A 24,160-nucleotide genomic window follows, 5' to 3' on the forward strand; every position below is an offset into this window, starting at 1 on the left:
CATGGGAATTAATCCCAGTGGCAGCTGGTGACTTCAAATTAAAGGGGCGTTGCAGGAGACAGCTGAATGGGTGGGGTCAATGGGAAGGGGCTATGCTCAAAACCACAACTGGAACTTTAATTAAATACGCTGCCCTGGGTGCCAAACCATCATTACGAATGTCCAATCAAGACAAAATGAAGTGTAGAAGAGAATATTTCAATGCATTTGCTACATTACAACTTACTTAATATCTAGATGGAAACACATCTAATGGTCACAGTGGACATCCAAGATCTGTTTTCCAGCATCCCTCATCAAAAAGGTTTGGAATGGTTTGCCCAATTTCTAGGCCAGAAGACAACCCTTAGTAACAAAATGTCCAACTTGCTTACCGAAATGATGGAGATGGTTTTGTCCAACAACTTCATCTTTTTTAATGGTGAATTATACCGGCAACGCAAGGGGGTTGCCATGGGGGCATCTTGTGCATCCTTCTACGCAAATGTAGTATTGCACATGTGGGAGCATACATTCGTTTTAATACCCCCATGGAAAGATCACATTCTGTTCTACAGACGTTATTTGGATGACATCTGTATTTTATGATCTGGCTCTGAAGGGAACCTATCTGAATTCCTTACACACATCAATTCAACAACGAATTTCCTACAATTCACACACACAGTGGATCAGCACGAACTTCATTATCTGGACATTACACTTTACAAGGACTACAATCAGAAAACTTTCCATTCCAAACTACATCGCAAGGCAACATTTTCTAACTCCTTGCTACACTTCGAAAGTGCCCACCCACCATATCAAAAGAGGGGGATCATTAAGGGGCAGCTCATCAGAGCAAGTAGAATATGCAGTACGGAGAAAGATTTTGATTCTGAGGTGGAATTTTTGAAAAAACTTTTCTTGGAGAGAGGTTACCCTCTGGAACTATTTCTAACTCTAGCAGCAGAGGTAAAATCTGCACGACATTCCCTCTACAAACCAATACTAGGGGGGGGGGGTTTGTACCAGTGACCAACAATACACAAAACAAGGATACTGTTCACACTAACAGTTTTGCACACACATACTCATCAAATTCCTATGTATTGGAAGAAACAATCTTACATCACTGGCCGGTTTTAACCCTCTTTGAAGAACTAAAGGACTACATACCACCTAAACCCAGTTTTGTTCGTAAAAGAGGGGCTAATTTAAAGGAATTATTTGAAAGAAATCAAAGAAAAAAGATGAAGGTAAAACAACCAAGGCTGGGCACATTCAAATGTGGTGCCTGTGCCCAATGTCATGCCATATCCAAAGAAACAGCACCATACCTCCCGTCTAGGAACTACAAGATACACCCACTGGATTTTACACCTGTGCCTCTAGAGGGTCGTATACTTGGGGATGTGCACCAACTGTCAAAGTTTCTATGTGGGCAAAACTGAGAGGGAATTAAGAAAACGATTCACGAGCATCTTTATGACATGACCAGGAAGAAGGAAACCAACGCCTTCTACAAACACTCACTCTCCTGCCCAGAACCCAAAATCCAGTTTCTAGTTCTGGAACAGGTTGAGCCAGATGCAAGAGGTGGTGACTGGGAATCCACCTTGGGCTACCGTGAACTTTTATGGCAGTTGAGACTGAATGCAGGGAAGCCACCAGGTCTGAATGGGATGATCAGCATTAAACCGGTCCTCAAGCTTAGGAGGGCTAGGTTATAACTCTCACACTTGACCCCCTTCATACAGCATCCCCACACAGCATATTAAATTATTGAACATCCACGGTTATAGGATTCCGACTAATAAATCAAATTCTATATGAAATGTTATATGGATGGGCATTAAAAATATCTCACGCATATTTTATTGCATGTTTTTATCAGTGTAAAGTAATAATGAAAAAAATTTTTAACAATTCACTGACAATCTAAACACATCTTTAAGCATATTCTTTAACAATCTACAACCCCAATCAGACTTCAGACTTTTATGTTCTGAAACCTAGGAAACTGGCATTTTAAAATGTTTTTTATGGTTAGTCATTTTTATTTAAGTGCATATGTTATTGCAAACATTTCATTTTTTGAGTTGATATAATGACTAACTTTTTTAACACCCAACTCTAAAGCACCACACCTTAGTACTAGATTTACTAATTAATTAATTGTATAATTGCCAGGCTATTTAATGGAGGTTACTGCACACTGCAATTTGTTTTCACTTGATAAAGCTCAGGATTGCCTGAGCGAAAGCGCTTGTGTGATTTTATCTGTGACTTTTGGAATACTTCAGAAATAAAAATACAGCCTTGTGGACTTTAGCAGAGTTCCGGTTCCTTTCTTCAAGGTCGTGGATTATTCTTTACATTACAACTTACTTAATATCTAGATGGAAACACAAAGGTTGTAATGCATGAAAAAATACATTACTTTTTAAATACATTACTGGAATTCCAGTCAGAATCAAGTATATAAAAAAAAACAAGCAGCACTCAACTCAAACCACTTCTCCTTGCAGTGCAGTTCTAATTATAATTTATATTCAGCTTTATAAAATTACCAAGTAACATGCTGAAAGTAGCAATCTCTGTGTGATACCCCCCCCACTTGTAAAAATGTTTATCCAAAAAAGATCTACTGCCTGATAACTATCTACTTGTTTCATGGGGAAGACATGATCAATGTAAAAAATGAACAGAAAACAAGCTCAAGATAAATTTCTTAAAGGATTGCTGCACAAGTTATGGACCACACATGATAGATTGGCATTCTGTTTAGTTTAGGGGTAAAGCCTGCAAAGATGACTGCAAGTATCTAACAAATGTAATGAGCTTCTGAAAATACTGTAATCCTGTCCTTTATTACAAATACTGTCATATGCATTTTAATACCTATGGCTTATACATTATCTAGTTATGCAAATATTCTCTGCATGGCAACTATGAAAAGGCTTTCAATGTTGGTAATTCTTTAACAGTATGCTTATTAAAGCTTACTTGCATCTTACAATCTCCGACAAGCTTACCTGATGGTCATTAAAGCATTGCTACTTAAACACAGAACAACAGGGCACTGCGACAGCATGCATTTTCTGAATAAGAAGAAGCATAAATCAACAGTATAAAAATATGAGAGAAAAACAGAACATTCTGCAAAATCAAGGACAGATGAAAAGCCACAGTCGTACTTGTGGTCTACCTTGGATGGGGGAATACTCTGCACACTTACACTGCATAACTGCTCCTTTCTTTGCTTGGACACATCCAGAGCCACTACAATGGGGAGTGGGGTGCAACAAGTATGTCACAATTTGAAATGTCTCTGGCTGACAGTGATGGCTCTGACACTCATACCTCACAGCAAGAATTCTGGACAAAGCCATGCATAGAAGTGGGACACAGGCCCAAAAATAAGGACATTTTTTTAAATATTGCTCTTATAAACTTAGAAAGTAGTAGATCTTGCATTAGTATGAATTTTCTGAAGAGTATGAAATCTGAAACTCAAATGTCTGCCATTTTCTAACTTCAATCTTTAATGATTTGCCACTAATTTGCCAAAAAACTGCAACTTTATGAAAAACAGACCAAAGGTGTGATACAAAAATATAAAATTGCCACACAATACAGCTGGGAACCTGTCAAAGAAGGGACACCTTTTTAATATTAGTACTGTTAATTTGAGCAGCTGACAAAATAAGAGCATCTTCATGCATTTCTGAAATAAAAATAATATATAACTCTGATCATTACAGCTGTTTATAATTGTAAACCCTCCATGTTTTCTTCCAAAATTGCCATTTTGCAGAGGGAATATTAGGGGGAGAGCAACATTTTGAGCCAAAATTGGGGACAGTTGAGAGGTTTGGATATTCCTAATTCTATAAAGTGATTTATTTGCATGTACCTCTTAATGCAGGAAATCTGGACAAGGCCAAATATATTGGGGGAACATACAAACAGTACTAAAATTGCTCTTGTATAAACTTAAGACAGTTAATAGAATAACAAAGGTCTTGCTTTAGCATGCATTTTTCTGAAGGTTATGACATCTGAAACTCAATGTCTGTTATTATTTAGTGACTTCATTCCTAAATGATTTGCCAGAAAAACACACATTTTATGAGGAACAAACCAAAATTAAGAAATAAAAATCTATTCATTCTGCAAAGATCTGGACAGTTGAGAGGTAGAGTTCAGCTGGGGCCGTCTTTGAGTTTGCTGCCCTACCCCCCTCACAAAATCATGGTCGAATGGAGCCTCCCCCCCTGCAGCCATTCCAATGTCCCATTCCTTGGTTATTTCACCCCATTTACCATAAACACTGTAATGTGCATACTGCTTTACTTCTGCAATGATTTGGATTTCATTTGAAGGTTTTATTTTGCATTTTACAGCACAAACTTTAATGGATATCTGCTAAACAAAGCAATGCAGTCTCACAATGAAGATAGACTTAGCATTAAAACTTCTCTGCCCTTGAAACTCACATTCATTGAAACAGCATTGAAACCCACATTCAAAGAAAATACATTTTGCCAGTGGCAGATAAAGATTAACTTTGGTCTCTTTTCAAAATAATAGGCCCCTTGAGCACGAAACATACACGTGCTCTTTGATGCACCTTCCTGATCGTATTAAACTATATTTCTTGTACAATACAGTACAGTTGTTAGAGGGCATTTTAAATGTATTATTTTGAACATTTTTCCAGTAAACAATGAAAGAAAATGCATGCACTATTAATGACAAAACTGCCCAATTCAGAACATTTCCATCATAAAAAAGTCTACTCAAACTTCTACAGTCCACCAGTATCAGTAAACATGCACATTCTGAAGAAGTAAAAGTCATCTAAATAATTCCACATTAAAGAAATCTGTAACTAATGAAGAGGTTGCTGCTAGCAAACAACTTTATATGTCATTGTTTCATCTACAAAAAAAGTGCTTGTTGCCCTTGAGGAATAAATTTCCTGTGTTGCATTAAAAAAATGATAAGCTAGCAATTTCGCAATAGGGAATGGATGGCAAACTGAGAACAGGTTCACAGTTACTAGGTATCTTCGCCAAAAAGGACTGCAGCATCCACCCCCCCCCCTTTACAACACAGTACAGTATCAGCAATGCATCTACTTACTGTGGAAGTAGAACCTACAGCCTTCTGCATCAAAAACAAGTACACTACCTGTTGTGCTAATAACAATGCAAGCAGACTCAGCATAAGTAGCACTAAACATTTGTTCCCCTGCAGCTCTCAGTTCCTTGTAAAATCTACTTAACACTCAGCTGTATCTCTGAACTTTGCAGCACAAGAAATCTGGAAGAAGCCAACATTTATGGGGGGGGGGGGCAAAAGCCCAAAAAACAGGGACATATTTTAAACATTGCTTGTATAATGTTGGAAAGTTGATAGAATAAACTGCTGTGTTACCACCATTCATTTCACTGCCAAGTCTTGAACCCAGGGGACCCTGTGCAAAACAGTCACAGCAACATACCACTATGCCAAATCATCTGTTTTGTGAAAGAGAGGAAGACTGAAACTTAAATGGCTACCATTTAGTGAATTCAGTTCTCACCATAGCTGTCAACCTCTTAGCACAAAACACCTGAACAAAGTCAATAATGGGGAAATACAGTCCCACAACTAGGGACAAATTTCAAATATCCATGTTATAAACTTAGAAAATTGCTAGAATAAAAGGTTTTGTGTTACCATGTACTTTCTGAAGAATATGAAGTCTGGAATTCAAATGCCTGTTATTTTTATTTAACATTTAAGCAGGAAAGTCAGACATGGAACAAAAGCCAATTTTCAGCAGAGCAGGGAGAAAACACTGCAGACACGTGTTCTTCGTAAGATGGGAGGACATGCAGACTCCACACCAAAGGCATCCCAGCCAAGAATCAAACCAGAGAACCTGTAGCTGTCAGGCAATAATGCTACCAGTGCACCACAGCACTACTGACTTTGCAAGGAAAAACAAACACACAGAAACCACAGATTTTATGAAAAACAGAACAAATATGAGGCAAACATCTGCAATTTTTTTGCAAATGGTGGTGGGTAGGGAATTCAGACCCTTACTACCTGCACCCAAGGTACAGGGTTCAAGCCTGAGTATTCTCTACCCATCACCATGTGTTCTCGCTAGCCACCAGTATATAGCAACTGGGGCATTTTACTTACACACACACACACACACACACACACACACACACACACACACACACACACACACACACACAGTTCCCCTGACCTACGTGAAGCATCCAGTCTTCTGTAGCGGCTAATCTAGTCATTCCCCTGAAAGCAAGGTCCTTTGTAGTCCCGAATGCAGCAGCTAATCTAAGCACAAGCTACATCTGATTTCCACGTCAGCCCGCACATGCTAACGGCTGGTTTGGCTCCAAGAGAATAAGCTGGAGGCTCCAGCCTGCCGATGACGCAGTTCTGTTTCCTTCTCATCTAAGCAGTCATCACTGCACAGACTTCTGGGTTGGCAGGGCAGAGATTCCTTTCTCCTCTATCCAGACTGCCTAACCCAGCAGTCTGGAGTTCTGTGAGTACCATGAACTCCAGGCACGCATGTGTGGAGTTCCGGGACTCGCAATTTTTTTTTTTTAATTTTCTTGTACAGGTGGGGGGGATTTTCTTCTTGTACAGGTAGGGGGGAGGCTGTAGTCCTGCAGTCTTATAGCACAAGCCGCCCTGCTTAATCCAAGTGGTGTTTGCATGCTTTCTTTCAATAGTACAGATGGATGCTTATAAAGAGAGAAACCGTTACACCAATTTGCATATCATGGCCCACCTTCAGCATGCAGGAAATGGTGGAAAAAGTTACTGAAGTGCAAGTCCACCAGAGAGACCCAATATACTGAAATGTACAGCACGGATGTACTGCAGAGTACATTCTGCTATGCAGGACATAAATGATGTGATTCTCAATCGTTCAGTGCAGACTGCCATATACATGCAATATACTGCTTTAGGACGTATGTTGACAGAACAAATATATACAGTGGGTATAAAAAGTGTACTCACCCCTGCTAAAATGCCAGATTTTTGTGATATAAAAAATGAGACCACAATAAATCATTTCAAAGCTTTTCCCACCTTTAATGTGACCTATAACCTGTACAATTCAATTGAAAAACGAAAAAAATCCATTAGGGGAATAAATATAAAAAATAAAAAATGTACATTAATCTGGTTTCATAAGTGTGCACACCCTTAAACTAATACTTTGTTGAAGCACCTTTTGATTTAATTACAGCAGTCAATCTTCTTGGGTACACACCTGCCATCAATTAAAGAGACTCTGATTAACCCCAAATAAAGTTCGGCTGTCCTAGTAGGATTTTCCCGACATTTACTCAGTTGCCTGCTATAGCAAAAGCCATGGTTTGCAGAGAGCTTACAAAGCATCAAAGGCATCTCACTGTTGAAAGGTATCAGTCAGGAGAAGGGTACAAAAAAAATTTCCACAGCATTGGATATACACACATTGAAGACAGTCATCAAAAAGTGGAGAAAATACGGGACCAACAGTGATGTTGCAAAGAACTGGACGTCCGTCCAAAACTGATGAAAAGACAAGACGAAAACTGGTGAGGGAGGCTGCCAACAGCAGCAAAACTGAAGGAGCTGCAATAATTTATGGCAAGTACTGGCTGTGTACTACATGTGACAACAATCTCCTGTATTCTCCATATGTCTGGGCTATGGGGTAGAGTTGCAAGATGGAAGCCTTTTCTTATGTAGAAAAACATCCTGGCCTGGCTAAAATTTGCAAAACAATGTATCAAGTCTCCCAAAAGCATGTGGGAAAATGCGTTATGGTCTGATGAGACCAAGATTGAACTTTCTGGCCACAATTCCAAAAGGTACGTTTGGTGTAAAAACAACACTTTGCATCACCAAAAGAAGACCATCCCCATGGTGAAGCATGGTGGTGGCATTATCATGCTTTAGGGTTGCTTTTCGTCAGCTGGAACTGGGGCTTTCATCAAGGTGGAGGGAATTATGAACAGTTCCAAATGCCAGTCACTTTTGGCGCAAAAACCTTCAGACGTCTGCTAGAAAGATGAAGAGGAATTTCACCTTTCAACACGACAATGACCCCACACATACATCCAAATCAACAAAAGAATGGCTTCGCCAGAAGAAAATTTAAATTTTGGAATGGCCCAGCCAGAGCCCAGACTTAAGTCCAATAGAAAATCTGTGGGGTGACCTGAAAAGGGCTGTGCACAGGAGATGCCCTCGCAATCTGACAGATTTGGAGCATTTTGCAAGGAAGAGTGGCCAAATACTGCCAAGTCAAGATGTGTGATGCTGATAGACTCCTACCCAAGAAGACTGAATGCTGTAATTAAATCAAAAGGTGCTTCAACAAAGTATTAGTTTAAGGGTGTGCACAATTATGCAACCAGCTTATTGTACGTTTTTTATTTTTTATATTTTTCCCCTAACAGATTTGTTTGTTTTTCAACTGAATTGTACAGGCTATAGGTCACATTAAAGGTGGGAAATGTTTTGAAATGATTTATTGTGGTCTCATTTTTTTATATCACAAAAACCTGACATTTTAACAGGGGTGCATACACTTTTTGTACCCACTGTAAGCTCAAAATGGCCACATATCACAACATACAAACTGATGTGTAAAAGACAGGCCACAAGAAATGTTATAGCTGGAGGAAAGGATTTATACGAACCAAATGCGCCAGCAGTCTTGGACAAGGCTCAGAAGGCCAGATCCAGAAACACCTTCATGCCAAAGATGGCATCTCTTTTGGAATTACAGTCTAAGCAATAATTTTTGGGAAAGGTAAAAGCAACAATCAATAAATCTTGAGCAGACAACAAGAAGGGCGAGAAGAAGCAAAAATAGGAGGAGAGTATCTTTACTACATAGCAATTCTTAAGGACATCAGTGGCAGATATATCTGTCCAATGCCTGTCAGGGATCAAAGCAGTACAGGGGAAGGGGATGGCAGCAGTTTTATGGGCAAAGGTGCAGAACAGCTTTCCAGGACTGAATTTAAAAATAAATTGCCAGAATAGTAGTAAATGCAAGATCAATGATCAAGAATATGCACCAATCCCCCTTCAAACAGCAACTGGTACATGGAGAAGGGAACTATGCTCAGGAAAGCATAATACCAGTTGCAGGGACAGGGATCAGAAGGAGACTAATGATGTGATCAAGGAAAATGGATGGACTATGCCCCAGTACAGACAGAGAATATTCTCCACATGAATAAAAAAAGTACCTTTCCCACTTAGAGGTGCCCGACAGTGAATTCTCTGAATGCTGTGCTATACTTGAGTATCTTCTAGTATAGAGATATTTCTTGGCACCTACAAATTACAGTGTGGTATTCAGGCTAGTAACAATCTGAGTGTTGCTATCCATACTTTCAGACATGCATTATCATTGTAGGTAGCAAATTCTACTTCCTCAGACACTTTGAAAAGAGAGCACACCATATTCTACTGCATGCCCTTCCAATTTATTCATGCCCTATAAAGCTGCACAGCAAATGGACGCACTTCTAACGAACCATTAATAAATGGGAAACCAGCCATGGATCCATACATATTTCCTCTTTTGCACAATTACAAAGGAAAATATGCAAACCTTTCTACATAATTACATTCAGAGGCACTGCTGTGTCCTATACTTAAACTGTTTAAGAAGCCAACTTACTATCAAAGCTGAACAGCTGCCTTCTCTGCAGTTATTGCACATCAGAGAAATGAATTTTAGGATTAATGACTTTGCAAATACTGGAAGTAGAACACCACTGTAGAACAACACAGACTCACAAACAAACACAACAAATTAATTATCAGAAGTAACACTCCTTGTAAAATCTTTACTACTCATATTATTTCACTGTATAGCAAGATGTTTCTGTAGTAATAATCATTTTCTATGGTACATCAGGGATATTACGATCACATTCATGACAGAGGATGCTCATTGTCTTAAATCAGGATATTTGCAGCTTTTTCTTTACTGCTCACACAATGACTATTTTGTAATCTACTGAAAGTAACTTAAATAAAGAAAGATTATCCAGAAAATATACATAAAAGATCCAATTTTTTTTTGGAAATACTTCCAAGTTTTTATCGCAAGAGTTACATTTCAGTTGTGGGACAGGTTGCAGCCATTTGAGTGAGTTTGTCTAAAAGACCAAGTAATGCAACATGCACTTGTTTAATTAATCTTTTTAAAGGCAATTTCAATCACTAGGCCATTAGTTTAAGAAAATTCCAAATCACCATGCTGTGAGATAGAGTCACGAGAAAGTTAAAACGCAGACACAAGCTATCCACTGCTAAACAACTGCATTGACTGTGGAGTTCACACCTAACTGAAAGTTCTTCGCAAAGATTTTTTTACTCTGTACTTGTCAGCAAAACTAGGAATACCATGTAACGACAAATACAAGAAGCAACAAGGATCACTTCTGTAACTATTTAAATGAATTTTGCATAGTCTGCTTTAGCACTGACATCAGTCACAGAAACACGTATATCTGTCCAATGCCTGTCAGGGATCAAAGCAGTACAAGGAAGTAAATATTGTGGGAAGAAATAGCCAGGGAATTGTTATGGCTAGGCTTGTATAGGCCCTAGGGCCGATAGCCTAGTACCAACCTATGATGAAGTTCAGAAACATTAAAGAACTAAAGCGCTTAGCTATTCAAATACTTCATGTTTTGTGTGGTTTGTTTGTTTTTTCATTTGGTTGAAACTTTTATGGTGCTTTCTAATTTCTTCTTCCTCTTTTTATGTCTTACTCTTCTCTTACTGACATACTTATATTATTTCACTCTTCATCGAGTTCTTCATTTTGCAGTATAGCAAACTTCTTTTCTACTTCAAAACCCTCCTAATTCTCTTGGTATTCTGACAGTGGCTGTAATTCAATAAGGTTTACCATGAGCAGAAAGCCTTAAAATAGCCATTTTGTCACTCACAATAAGCCCCTCTGGATTATTAAATCACACCTAACACTGAAGATTCACAGTTTTACAAGCCTCAATGGTAGAGCTGCATGCTACTGTGGAAATCTGGGGAAGCAGCTAATGCTAAATAGCCATGTGCTTTCCCCTGAAAATGCCAGCACCTCCTGATTTATGCTGATGACAGACTAATTTTTCCTGCTGGAGGAAAAAGTAAATACTGTCCTCCCATTAACTCCTATGGAAGCAGTCATATTGTGGTTAAGTTCATCAAAAATGTGAAGGTAAAAATTTGTTGATGTTAGGGTTGCCACCCCTCCATTTTTTTTCCGGACTATCCAGAAATCAGACTGATTCTCCGGTAGTCCGCAAAACACTGTACAAACTCTGGTATTCTGTTTCAAAAAAGGAAACAGACTATCAGTGTTTGTAAATCGGCTGATTTACTATGCTTTTTTTTACAGAAAAGCATAGTAAATCAGCCGAAAGCAGACACTACAAACAAAAAAAGAGGGTGATCCCCACCCAATGATGTCACATTGACGTCATGAAATGGGCGGAGTGTGGGTGGGAGAAGGGCAGGGGTGGGCGTGGATACTGGTGATACAAGGGGTGTGGCCTTACTCTGGTTTTCGCCACACCGAAAGGTGGCAACCCTAGTTGAGGTCTGAGGTTGCCACTTATCTGTTTTTTTTTTCTGGACTATCCAGAAATCAAACTGATTCTCCAATAGTCCAGAAAACACTGTACAAACTCTGGTATTCTGTTTCAAAAAAGGAAACAGATGATCGGTGTTTGTTAAATCGGCTGATTTACTATGCTTTTTTTTACAGAAAAGCAAAGTAAATCGGCTGAAAGCTGGCATCAAGAATGGAAAAAGAAGGCTTTCCTGTCTGCTGATGTCATGGTGACATCACAAAATGGGTGGAGTGTAGGCAGGAGAGGGGGCAGGAATGGGCAGGGTTGTGGCCTTACTCCGGTTTTATCCACAATGAAGGGAGGCAGCCCTATAGGGTTGCCACCTTTTAACAAGGCCAAATTGAGACATGGGGGTGTGGCCAGTAGGACAGGGTGTGTGGCCAATATAGCACTGGCCACACCCCCACCACAACATCACCAGAGGTGTTAAAGGAGATGCAGTATTACAGTTATGGGTACAACATTGTGACATTACAGCATACTGAAACCTCAAACCATTTAAATGAAGTGAAGCATTACTGAAAAAAAAACACATTACTCAGTTGTAACAGTAAGCAAACTTTAAAGGAATAAAAAAAACACTACTCATTAAACAGACACTTGTTTATTTAAAAAAAATAAAAAACAACCATGACTATTCTGAAAGAAAATTAAAAAAATCTACATACCACACACACAAGCCAAGTGTAAAATTAAGACTGTTTTTGTTGTAAATTAAAGCTAAAGCAAAGAAAAATACAAAACTACATACTGCACACTAGCAAATTAAAGCTAAAGCAAAGAACAACACAAAACTACTAACTGCACCCTAGTACACTAAATCATTTTTTTAAAGTGTATTTTGAATTAGATTTTATGGCTTGAAGAAGTCCTTCCTGATCAAGTGAAAAATCAGTTCCCTTCCCTAATCTGATCAGTAAAAAAACAGTTCCCTATACTAACCTGGTATGTCCAAGGGTCAGTTTCAAGGTTACTCTCCAGTCCAGCTGGTGAATCTGGGGAATTTTGAGGCAATGTTACAATTGCCTTATGTACACAGACAACCCTCTCCTCCTTCCAACAAACTCTATTACATGTGAGAGATGCAGTTACACAGCCAAACTGGAGGCAGAGCTCTCTCAACCCAAAACTGGCACAGTCAGTCAGGAGGAAAAGGTAACCACCCACACCACAAATCCAGTCTCACAAAAACCTATTGCATCTGCATACCCAACACATAAACACACAAAAACATACTCGGAGGCTCTAAATAAAAATCTGCCTAAACAGCAAAGACCTCCTAAGCAGATATCCAAGCAACAGCCACCCCTCAACAATACCCACGAATCACATATCTCACAAAATCAGTGTGCCTCACAGTCACAGCCCTTAAGGCCACACAACACACCAAATACACTTGTTATAGGGGACTCTATTGTCCGGCACACTGACGTTCCACTCACCAGACTGAACAAGGAGAAGGTCACTGTAAGCTGCCTGTCAGGTGCCAGGATCCGCCACATAACGCAAGCACTCAGGTCACTCCAAATCAAGTACGACTCCGTCATTGTCCATGCTGGTGTGAATGACCTGAGACGTACCTCCCTGGACTACATGAAAAGAGACATAGAGGAACTCTCTGATCATGTAGCCCAGGCTGGTATGACCTTGACCTTGAGTAGCATCTTGCCCTCACCAAGAATGATGCCACAGTATAAAGACAAAATGATCAGTTTCAACAATTGGCTAAAGTATTGGTGTCATTCAAAGGGGATCTAGTGTCTGTCAGCCTGGGATGACATGCTCGACAAGCCACGTTGCTTCGCTAGGGACAGCTTGCACCTGTCACCCTTAGGCTTTCGTATACTGGCCAAGGCTCTTACCACCCCCATAGTGTCTTTTTTAGGCAAGGCTCAAAGGGCAAAACCACCTCCATAGACAACCCAAGGATAAAAACACTAAAGGTAATGCTACTCAATGCCAGAAGTCTAAACCTCAAGATGCACGCACTCGAGGCTCTCCTCAGTATGGAGAAAATCGATGTCTGTGCAGTAACAAAAACCTGGTTCAAGGCTCCTGAGAGCACCCCAGCACTACCAGGTTATAACTCATACCATGCGTTTCGGCCCCAAAACTCGGACCGAAGCACAAAAGGAGGGGGAGTGTCTATATTCATCAAAGATACCTACACCTCCAGGTTAGTGGCACTGCACGAAGCATCGGAAACCATCCATGTGCAACTAACAGCAGGAAAAACTGCCTTTCAGTTTGTAGCCTGCTACAGAACACCCTCCCTATTACAGGAACCCCACTTGGCGTTCCTGAGAACACTGGAGAATATGAAGGTCTCTCCAAACACTATGTTATTGGGTGACTTCAACTACCCAAACATTGACTGGGAAAACTACTCAAGCCCAAACACCCTCGCCCAACAGTTCCTTGAATTTATAAACTCTAACGCAATGGAACAACTGGTCACCACTCCCACAAGAGGGAGCAACATATTGGACCTGGTCATCACCAACATGGGGACTCTATGTTCCACACCAGAGGTAAACCTCTCATTGGTAAGATCAGACCATAAACAAATTTCCCTGGAGATCCACATCCCGTCCCCACCCCCAGCCAAGGAAATCACTATAAAGAATTTCTCAAAAGCCAACTTTGCACTTCTCAAGACTGAGGTGGAATCCTTCAAAGCCCCTGGGCCAGAGGATAATACAGCCCAATCCGCAGAATCCTTTACAAATGCATTCTATGAGCACCTGCAGGAATGCATGGATCGTGCTATCCCAAATAAAACCAAGACTCACTCCTCCAAAAACAGGAGACTGGTCTGGTGGACCCCAGCCATAAATAAGCTATACAACAGAAGAAGGAAGCTACTACATGACAGAGCAAAATCCCAAACAGGGAAGGCATCTCTGATCTGTATTAGCAAGAAACTTTGATCCCTCATAAAATCATCAAAGGCCAGTTTTGAAAGAAAAATTGCCCTAGACACTAAAGATAATCACAAGGCCTTCTTTAGTTATGTCAGGAACATGGGCGGAAACTCCCAGATATGCTCTGAATTGCTGCATAATGGTACAAAATATACTGAACCTACAGACATAGCCAACATCCTGGCAGACAGATTCAGCACAACCCCCCCCCTTCCCCCCCAAAGGAGCAAATGCCTATCCCAACTGAATGTAACCTCCCTGACATCACAGATGCACAGGTGAAAGCTGCTCTCTCCAAAGCAAAAAACACAGCATCTATGGGACCGGACGGTGTCCCAGGCTGTGCCTTACATGAGCTCCAAGAAGAACTGAACCCTCACATTAAGTCACTGTTCAAACTTAGCCTTACTACAGAATATGTACCCAAAGAATGGCGTACAGCTACCAGTGGTCCCACTCCACAAAGGTGTTGCCACAACGGACCACGGAAACTATCGCCCCATAAGCCTGACTAGTCTGGTCTGTAAAGCTATGGAGCGTATTATCATGGAACTCATAAACAAAGACATTGGGAGCCTCCAGACACTGGACCTTACCCAATTCGGCTTTGTTAAGGGCCGATCTTGCCTCTTAAACCTAGTTGATTTCTTTGAAACAGTTACCAAAGCCATAGATGGAGGGCAAGGTAGCCCACACAGCCTACCTGGACCTCACAAAAGCCTTCAACACAATACCTCACTCAGGCATCATAAAGAAGCTTACCAACTTAAATATCAACCCCTATATCACAAGATGGGTTGCTAACTGGCTCAGAGATAGAACCCACATGGTCAGAATCGCAGGTGCCATGTCTGAATCCAAACCAGTTACAAGTGGCGTCCCACAGGGCTCAGTTCTGGGACCTCTCTTGTTCGGTATATACTTCTCTGAGGTTCAGGCTAACACGGGGGGGATTATGGCTGACAAAGTTTGCAGATGACTGCAAACTGGGGGCCATAATTGAATCTCCAGCTGAAACAAGCATCCTCTAATAGGGTCTCACAGAGACAGATGCTTGGTGCCAGAGCCACGGCCTCAAGCTAAATGCTAAAAAGTGCATAGTCATCCCCTTTGGGAAAAACAAGGTGCCCACAAATTACCACACAGGTGGTAATCCATTAAGTACGGAAGAAGTAATTAGAGATTTGGGGACCGACGTAGATAGTAATCTCTCCTTTGATAATCACGTTGCCAAAGTGGTTAGAAAGACCTTCTATATAGCCCATCTTATCATGAAAGGGTTCGCATCTAGATCAAGAGAGGTCATTGTGCCCCTCTACTCATCACTCATCAAGCCCATAATTGAATACAATGCCCCTTTTGGGATGTACCATACCAGACACCTGCAGCAACTGGAGAGACCCCAAAAGTACCTCAACAAGAGGATCATGGGCTACAAACAGATGTCCTATGCAGCTCGACTAAAGGAAACTCCAGCTCTACTCAGTTGCTTACCGCCTACTCAGAGGCGATCTATGCCTGACGTACAAAGCCATGTCAAACCCAGAATTAATGGACATGCTCCACCTCAAAAAATCCAAGTCCCTTAGAGCTACACGATCCAGGGACCTAAACCTCAGCACAAAAATAAATAGGACATGCTGGAGGGTCAGATTCATTTCCCAGAGGCTCCCCTCACTCTGGAATAGAATCCCAATTCATGTTAGACATAGCCCCTCACTGACCGTCTTCAACCGAAATCTGGACGCGTGGATGGGAAATCGCAAATTCACCCCTGGGATCTCTTCTGTGTCCCTGCTAGACAGAGGCACAGTAAACTAATCTTAAAAGGGTACCTTCTGTGACCTACTTTACAGAGGCACAGTAGGCTAATCTAATAGGGAGGCAGAAGCCAAATACACTCTGGCTAGGCTTATAAATGCCCTAGGGCAGACAGCCTAGTATCTACCTATGAACCTATGAACCTATAAGAAGGGCCCGGTTTGAAACAATATTTGAATAAAAGTCACTACATTTCATCCGGTAATTTACAGTCATCATTAGTCTGGCTTTTAACAAGTCAACACTACATCGGTTTCGCACATCTGTCCATTTACCTTTCACCAAAGAAAAAAAAACTCTTTCTGCAAATGCATTTGATGTCGGTATAGATAATACCCTAGCAATTACTGGATATAGTGCAGTCAGCTCATGCCCTTCTCTGAAAAGCTTCAGCCACTTTTCTCCTGGGGTCAAGCTTGTCTTTCATAACTGTTCGAGAAAGGGTCTAATTGCCAAGTAGTCCCTGAAAAGATGGTCTTCATCTACATCCTGCAGACTCAAGGCAGTGGTCACATTGAGTATATCACTGAAAGCAAAGGGCCCAGACATAATTTAGACAGTGTAAACAAGTAGTTGTTTTTACTGCGGTGGTGGTGCTGCGGTAGCATTGTCGCCTCATAGCAAGACGTTGTCCCATTCGATTCTCAGCTAGAGCGTCTTCTGTGTGGAGGCATACGTGAATGGGGCATGCCTTCATTGAAGGCTGTGCGTCAGGGCTGGTAACCCGGTAATTAAAAATCCACTACAAATCATTAGCGGACCGGAGTTCCGCTGTGGCGACCCCTAACCGGGAAAAGCCGAAAGATACAAACAAACAAGTAGTTGTTTTCAGTATAATCAAACCACTGTTCCAAGTACTTCACTGCTGTCTCCAAGAACACAATGAAGTCTCTTTTCAGTTTGTTAGCAGAAGTGCTGTCTAATGTGCTCATAAGTGCCCTAAGTTTCCCCTCCAAAGAAAGCACCTTCAGCTCTTGCCTGATGTTTTTGCTTCAGAGAGACCATTACACAAAACATTTCCATGGCAGTAAGTCCTGATTTTTCTAATGTACTTATATGTTCATTAAAATCGACAAGAACAGCACAGAGAAAGTGCAGATAGTATTGGGGCAGTGTAGGCAATGCATTCTCACCATGCTCATTAGCTGAAAAGTACTGCCATATCTGCCGGGGGCTCTCCTCTTCTCCCTGGGAGAGGAAATAAGACTGGAGCACTGGGAGATTTTTCACTACTCTTTCAATGGCTGGCAGTAGTGACAGCCACTTTGTTGGCACATATCTTAACAGACTCTCAAATTTCATGCCACAAAACTCAAAGAAGTCTTTCAAGTCTCTGGTCTTTGTGGCAGAACCTGAGAAATGGCCAAAAAGTTTAATTACAAATACTTCCACATCGTACGGCAGTTGTGCTGCAGCTTTTTTGGCTACATTGTGAATGATGTGGGCAACACAGTTAGCTGTCTGGAGTGACGGGCACTTTTCTTTTAATCTGGTACACACACCAGATTTCTTCCAATAGTTCACACTGGCATTATCAGTCCCATATGTTGAAATGTTGTTCTAGGGCAAGGAGTGCCGTTCCATAATGTTCGAAATTTGCTGTGAAATGGCCTGTGCAGATTCATCAGGGTCTTCATAGAAGTCCAAAAGACCATTCACCACCCCTTCTTCTTTAGAAAAATACCTCACAACAAGTGGAAATAATTTTATGTTCCCCTTGTTGGAAGCATCTGATGAAATTGCAAATGAAGCGCCTGGTTTTTGAAGGTCATGCAAGAGGCATTCCAATGAGTGCAGTCCCAAAACATTTTCGACTATGGCTTCAGCCTTGGTTCTTCCACAAGATAGTTTCTTTGCAATGTCCGAGTCACTGTACAACTGGCTGGCCAACTTTACTGCACAGTCCACGCTGTTATAGGAAATATTGTGCTTAACAGCATGGAACACCTCAGAGGCTTCTGCTGCAATGATCCTAAGTTCTGGTCCCTCAATGTTTCTGTTCCTTGCCCACTTTGTCAACAGGTGACTTGATTTAGCTTGAAGAATAGCAGTCTTATGCTGTTCAGTTGCCTCATGTCGTGCAACATTGTTTCTTCCACCGTGGGTCACTAGAAATTCTCTCTTGCAGTACTTGCAGAATGCTTCGATATCACTGCATCTCTCAATCCAGTCAAATTCCGTTTTCCAAACATCCTGCCACTTGCACATTATCTTTTTAATGGTTGACTGCAATGAAGCTTCTGCTCTCTTCATTCTTGAATCTGTATTTACCTGATATGGAACATATTTAGCAAAACTGTGTTAGTAGGGTGCAGTAACATACTGGTGCACGAATGAACTGGCTAGAAACACTGGCACATGAAATCATTGGTTTGAAAAAGACTGGCACCTGATATCATAAAAACATTGGCATATGAAACATGAAGCAGCTTAACGTTCTTTGATATAGATTCAGTAAAGACCTGAGAACGAACTGGCCTGGGCTCTAGACGATTGCCACTGTTAAATGACATCCCAATGACCTCATGCAAAAATGGGGAAAAAGGGGTTTTAGATGGATGAATACAGACACTGGCTTGAAAAACATTGGCATGCGAAAGAACCGGCTTGAAAAATATTGGCATATGAAAGAAGTGAGGAACGGAGCAGAAAAAAATTAACATTACAAACCATTTGGAAAAGATAAAATAGTAAATGAGGTAATATAGGGGGCATTTTGGCCACTGAAAACTTTGACATTAACACAGCTCGTAGAAAACAAAATGTATTATTTTTACTGCAGAACATGCCCCACCCCTCGAGAAAATAAAGTTAAACACATTTTCACTGTACCAAAAAAAACCACTAAAATGAATGAGAATGCACAGCGGATACCATAGACCTGATTTAGCTTTTGACCACAGCAGTTAAAAGAAATAAATGTATAGCACTAATTTATACAGCGCAATGATCTACTAATGAACATGCCCAACAGCAGCACTGTCCATAATCGGATTATAATGAAAGCAGTACATTGTAAATTTATTGAAGACATCACTAAAAACAAAATACAAACTTTGCTACTTATAAAAGCAAACTATCCAGTAATGACGACATGGTTTAGCACAATCTCAAATGCAAAATCAAAAGAGGTTGATACTCCACAACAAACGAAGCAAACCAGATAAATGAAGAAACAGGTCATCAGAACATCTGAGCATGCATCCACAAAAAAAAAAAAAAAAGGAAAAAGTCCGTAAACATTTTACCTTTTAAAAATACTTCTTGCAAGAGCAGCTGAAATAAACTACAATGTACGGCAGACTCCATGGACACCTTTTACCTCAAAACAGCAATTAAGAGTAATTTACCCAGCACAGCGATGCAATAAACAGGCCAAAGCAAAATCAGCACACCCATATTCACACATTACAAGCAAAGCAGGACATTTTAACCTTATTAAAGGCAGCATAAAAAATAAAATGCACACATTTATAACTATAAATGAAAATGATCTTGAAACAGCTTTGGTAAGTTGGCAACGTGTACCTACTAGAACAATAAATGCACTAAGTTAACTATTAACATTCCCCCTCAAAAAGTAGACCTGTACCACATGCACATTGACTTGCAAGAACAGGAAAAATTACCCAAACAGTATATCTTAACTTCCTGAAAACAGCATTAAATTGCACACATTTCCACACAAAAAAGTGCAAAATATGCTCAAACATTTTCTTTCTGCAAAGTACCCTGAAAAAGCTACGACAATAGAAATACATCACACTACATTTATATTTAAGACTGCCCCCCACCAGACATAAACAAAACTTCTATACACACGGTTCAGGCTTTAAAAACTAACGCTTCCAAATCATACCACCAACAACAATCACAATTACATATACATACACACGCAGGTGTTACAACTTTAAAAACTACTACCCGAAGATCTCAAAATAACCACTACACAAATTTAAATACTGTATACTGCACCCCCCATTCACCTCTAAACATTAAAAACTTAAATTTAAATAAAGCACAATATTTGCATTTAAAACTATTTGGAAATCTCAAAATTACCACTGCGCAGATTTAAATACTCCATATTACACCCCCCATTAACCTCTACACATTAAAAACTTAAAGCACAACATTCCCATTTTAAATCACTAAAGCCACAAAATACTATGTGTACTTACCACTATCACAGTCTTTGCTGGTCTAGCTGGCTCACTTCCTGCTGGAATGGATGGCTGGCTCTCTGTCTGTTGGAGTGGCTGGGCTGGCTGGCTAGCAGGCTCCCTTGCTGGCTGACTGGCTGGCTAGCAGGCTCCCTTGCTGGCTGGGTGGCTAACAGGCTCCCTTGCTGACTGGGTGGCTAGCAGGCTCCCTTGTTGGCTGGGTGGCTAGCAGGCTCCCTTGCTGGCTGGGTGGCTAGCAGGCTCTCTTGCTGGCTGGGTGGCTAGCAGGCTTGCAGGCTGGCTGGCTAGCAGTCTCCCTTGCTGGCCATGTGACTGGCTTCCTTGCTGGCTTCTTGGCTGGGAAATGTCAGTCCTTTCATAAGTTATTAGCAGCTGTAGAGCTAAAAAAAATGCTCTACAGCTGCGACCTTTGTAGGACTCTTCTAATGTGAATCCTGCCCCCTTCCATTCTTGCAGCCAATTGCTGCTTGAATTACACCACCTGGACCTAACAGGAAATACCTCTAACTGCAGGTCCAGCTTGGTGACGTAGCCGGATTGCCGTGGAATAACCGGAAGTATTTTCGGCTTTTCCACGACAATTCAGCTGCATTGAAAAACGGGACTTTTAATGTCCCACTGCCTGAGTATGCGGGCAATGGGATGAGAAGGCTCAACCCGTGAGTGTCTTGCTGAGAACGGGATGGGTGGTAACCGTTTGGCCCTATGATGTGTGTCTGTAGGGGCATGGATGTGCATGTCTGCCTGGGTGGTCACACTAGGGGGCCTAGGTAAAGATTTGAGAGTAGGATGTGTGAATGCATGTTGGAGGGTGCTCGTGTGCAACTGCTGAGTGCTTCTATGACTGTGACTGAATGTCTGGTGGGGATTGTTTGTTGGTGTGTGTGTGTGTGTGTGACAGAGAGAAAATGAGTGTGTTTGGGGGGAGGTGCCTTTTCCAAATCAATGTATGGCCTTTAAGGGGAAAACACTACTGCTGTCAGGTTTGACAGAGCTATTATTAGCTAGGATGCAATTTAGAGATCTGCTAATGAGCTGATAAATAAGTCTTTCTGACTGCAGCAATAGCTATCTCTGAATTGCATTTTCTCTCTATCACAGGTAGGCAATTTCTGTAAGTGGCAAGGAGGTTTATGAATCCTAGGGAATGTTCCATTACGTACTTCAAACTCAACTTCTTTTTCTTCTCCTGTTTCTTTCCTTCCTTCTTGTTTATGTTTATCTGCTTATTGTTTGGTCTGCCTCTTACTTTCTATCATGTCTGTACTCTGTGTAGAATCCTCTCCCACATCCCTTTCACCTTGTTCATGATTTCCCTCTTCTTTCTCACAAGTCATTCTCTAATGGCCCTGGTTATCATACTTTGTATAATGGGCTTTACAATTTCTTACTATATGACCTATCTGACCATACTGACTACACCTCCTTTAGATCACATTCCATCACTACTTACAATGCAATGCAAATGTCTTGACTATCAATAATCCAACACAGGTGAGAGGCACCTGAGGTCAGGTTTTCAAAAACTCTTGTTGCAAACATAGGTAGCACAAATAATGTGTTAAGCATTCTGAATGCCAATAGGTGACAAATTTGGCATCTCAGCTTAAGAACCTATGCCAGAAATAGGCTTCTATTCTGTAAAATTTTTTTCCAGCCTATTCATTTTCCCCACAATGCATTTGGTGTTACTAGCTATGATGTCTCATATACCATAATTTCAGGTGTCTTGTCTCTGTATTTATTTACTGGCACTACTGTAAATCTGTGGCTTCTCAGACTTTCTATTAAGAAAATGTCAGCCCTCACTCTTTTGCAGTGTCACATTGCTACTACAATGCTTTTCATGGTACATATGAATTTACAATTCAGTAATACCATTGGTGCAACAGGTAGCAAATTCACCTTATGGGTTCCATTCCCTCACTGAGAATCGGGACTGGTGGCCCTGCAGTGCAGCAGAAGGGGGTGGGGGGTGCTGTACTCCTGTGTGTGTCATCCTTTGGAAGAGCCAATAAACAGAGGTCCTATATGCATGATTTGTTGGTGGCTTGTGCGGATGTAAATGATCCTACTGCAGCAGCTTTGGAAAAGAGTAGGGGCAGTTCCCCAATGCACTGGCCAAATTTCTCCTAGCAATATTAATACTACCTCGGGTCTCCCTTTAAAAGAGGCCACTAGCCTACTGGGACTAATCTGGTCACAAACGTTACATAAAAAATAAACAAATACTTTTAGACAAAGTACCTAAATTACAAGTTTTGTTTATACCTTGTGACTGCAGTTCTTAGTAACATCCCTCACCATTTCCTAAAGTGTAGTTACAAGGCTTGATGCTACACCTCATGGTTATATATTATTAACAGTCCACACTTTACAAACTTGGTTTGTCAGGCTTCTACAAACTGTGAAGCATCAAGTCTAGACTGGTTACTCTCGTACATAATACAGTCTGCAAAAAATTTCCATTCAAGTAATAGGAGATTTTTAGATGCCAAAATGAAGTATGATGGCTGTGTCTTATTGACTATGATGGGAGACTACTGAGCTAAGGGGGAGTTAGTGTGTTGTTAGTAATTAGTTAAATGAAGTTATTACAATAAAGTAAAAGTGATGGTAGGGAGATGTCCTTCTAAGAATGCAGTTAAACAGTCATTTTGTGGTTTACACTGTCATGTGTGCGTAAATGGGCGTGCCTTCGTTGAAGGTTGGGCGACAAGCTGGCACCTCGGCGTTTCGTAAAAATCTACTGCCAATCATTAGTGGACCGGAGTTCCGCTGTGGCGATTCCTTACTGGGAAAAGCCGAAAGACACACAACAACAACAACACTGTCTGGTGAGTCTGGGGTACAGTGGCTCATTCAGTAGGCAAAGTAATTACCATCTCCAGGCTCAAATGGTAAATGCATTGATGGCAGTATTAAAGACAAGAAGATTTGTGAATGAACACAACCTGGAAAGAATTCCATTAAGTGAGAAAGAACAGGAAGGAGGAAAACAGTTTACTTTAAAATCTAGTAAGCTCAATTAATTGTATAACAGGCAGTCCAGTTGTGACTTCTATTCAAATGGGTCTACTTCATAACATTGAAATTTCATAACATTGAGACCAAAACATCTAAATCCCAAAACACTGAAAACCCAAAACATTGAAAACTCAAAAAACTACAATGCATATGTAAATAACATCCTCTCCACCTATAACAACACCTAACTAACAAACCCACGTTCTACTATGTTTCTGCAGGAGGGGCAAGCCCCCACATCTCCCGTAAATTAAATATACCAACTTCAAGATCACACTACAGTGGAAAAAGGTTAATTTCCTGTAAATTAAATATACCAACTCCAAGACTGCACTACAGTGGAATAAAGTTAATTTCTAAGGTTAGGAAATTTACTTTTTTTCCACTGTAGTGTGATCTTGGAGTTGGTATATTTAATTTATGAGGTATGTGGGGGCATAGCCCCCCCCCCCCCCGCAGAAACATAGTAGAAATTGTGTTTGCTAGTTAGGTGTTGTTGTACGTGGAGGTGATATTATTTACTTTTGCA

The 24,160-nt window shown here is 40.8% G+C and overlaps 1 protein-coding gene across 1 annotated transcript in view; it reads right to left on the bottom strand.

Moving 5' to 3' along the window:
- WDR11 (WD repeat domain 11) overlaps nt 1-24,160 on the bottom strand; it is a 2,002,440-nt gene that overhangs the window by 148,870 nt on the left and 1,829,410 nt on the right. The window lies entirely within an intron of this gene.

This window comes from Protopterus annectens, chromosome 14.part0 (genome assembly GCF_019279795.1).
Source record: "Protopterus annectens isolate FY-2018-M chromosome 14.part0, PAN1.0, whole genome shotgun sequence".
In the NCBI taxonomy this organism is placed as follows: domain Eukaryota; kingdom Metazoa; phylum Chordata; order Ceratodontiformes; family Protopteridae; genus Protopterus; species Protopterus annectens.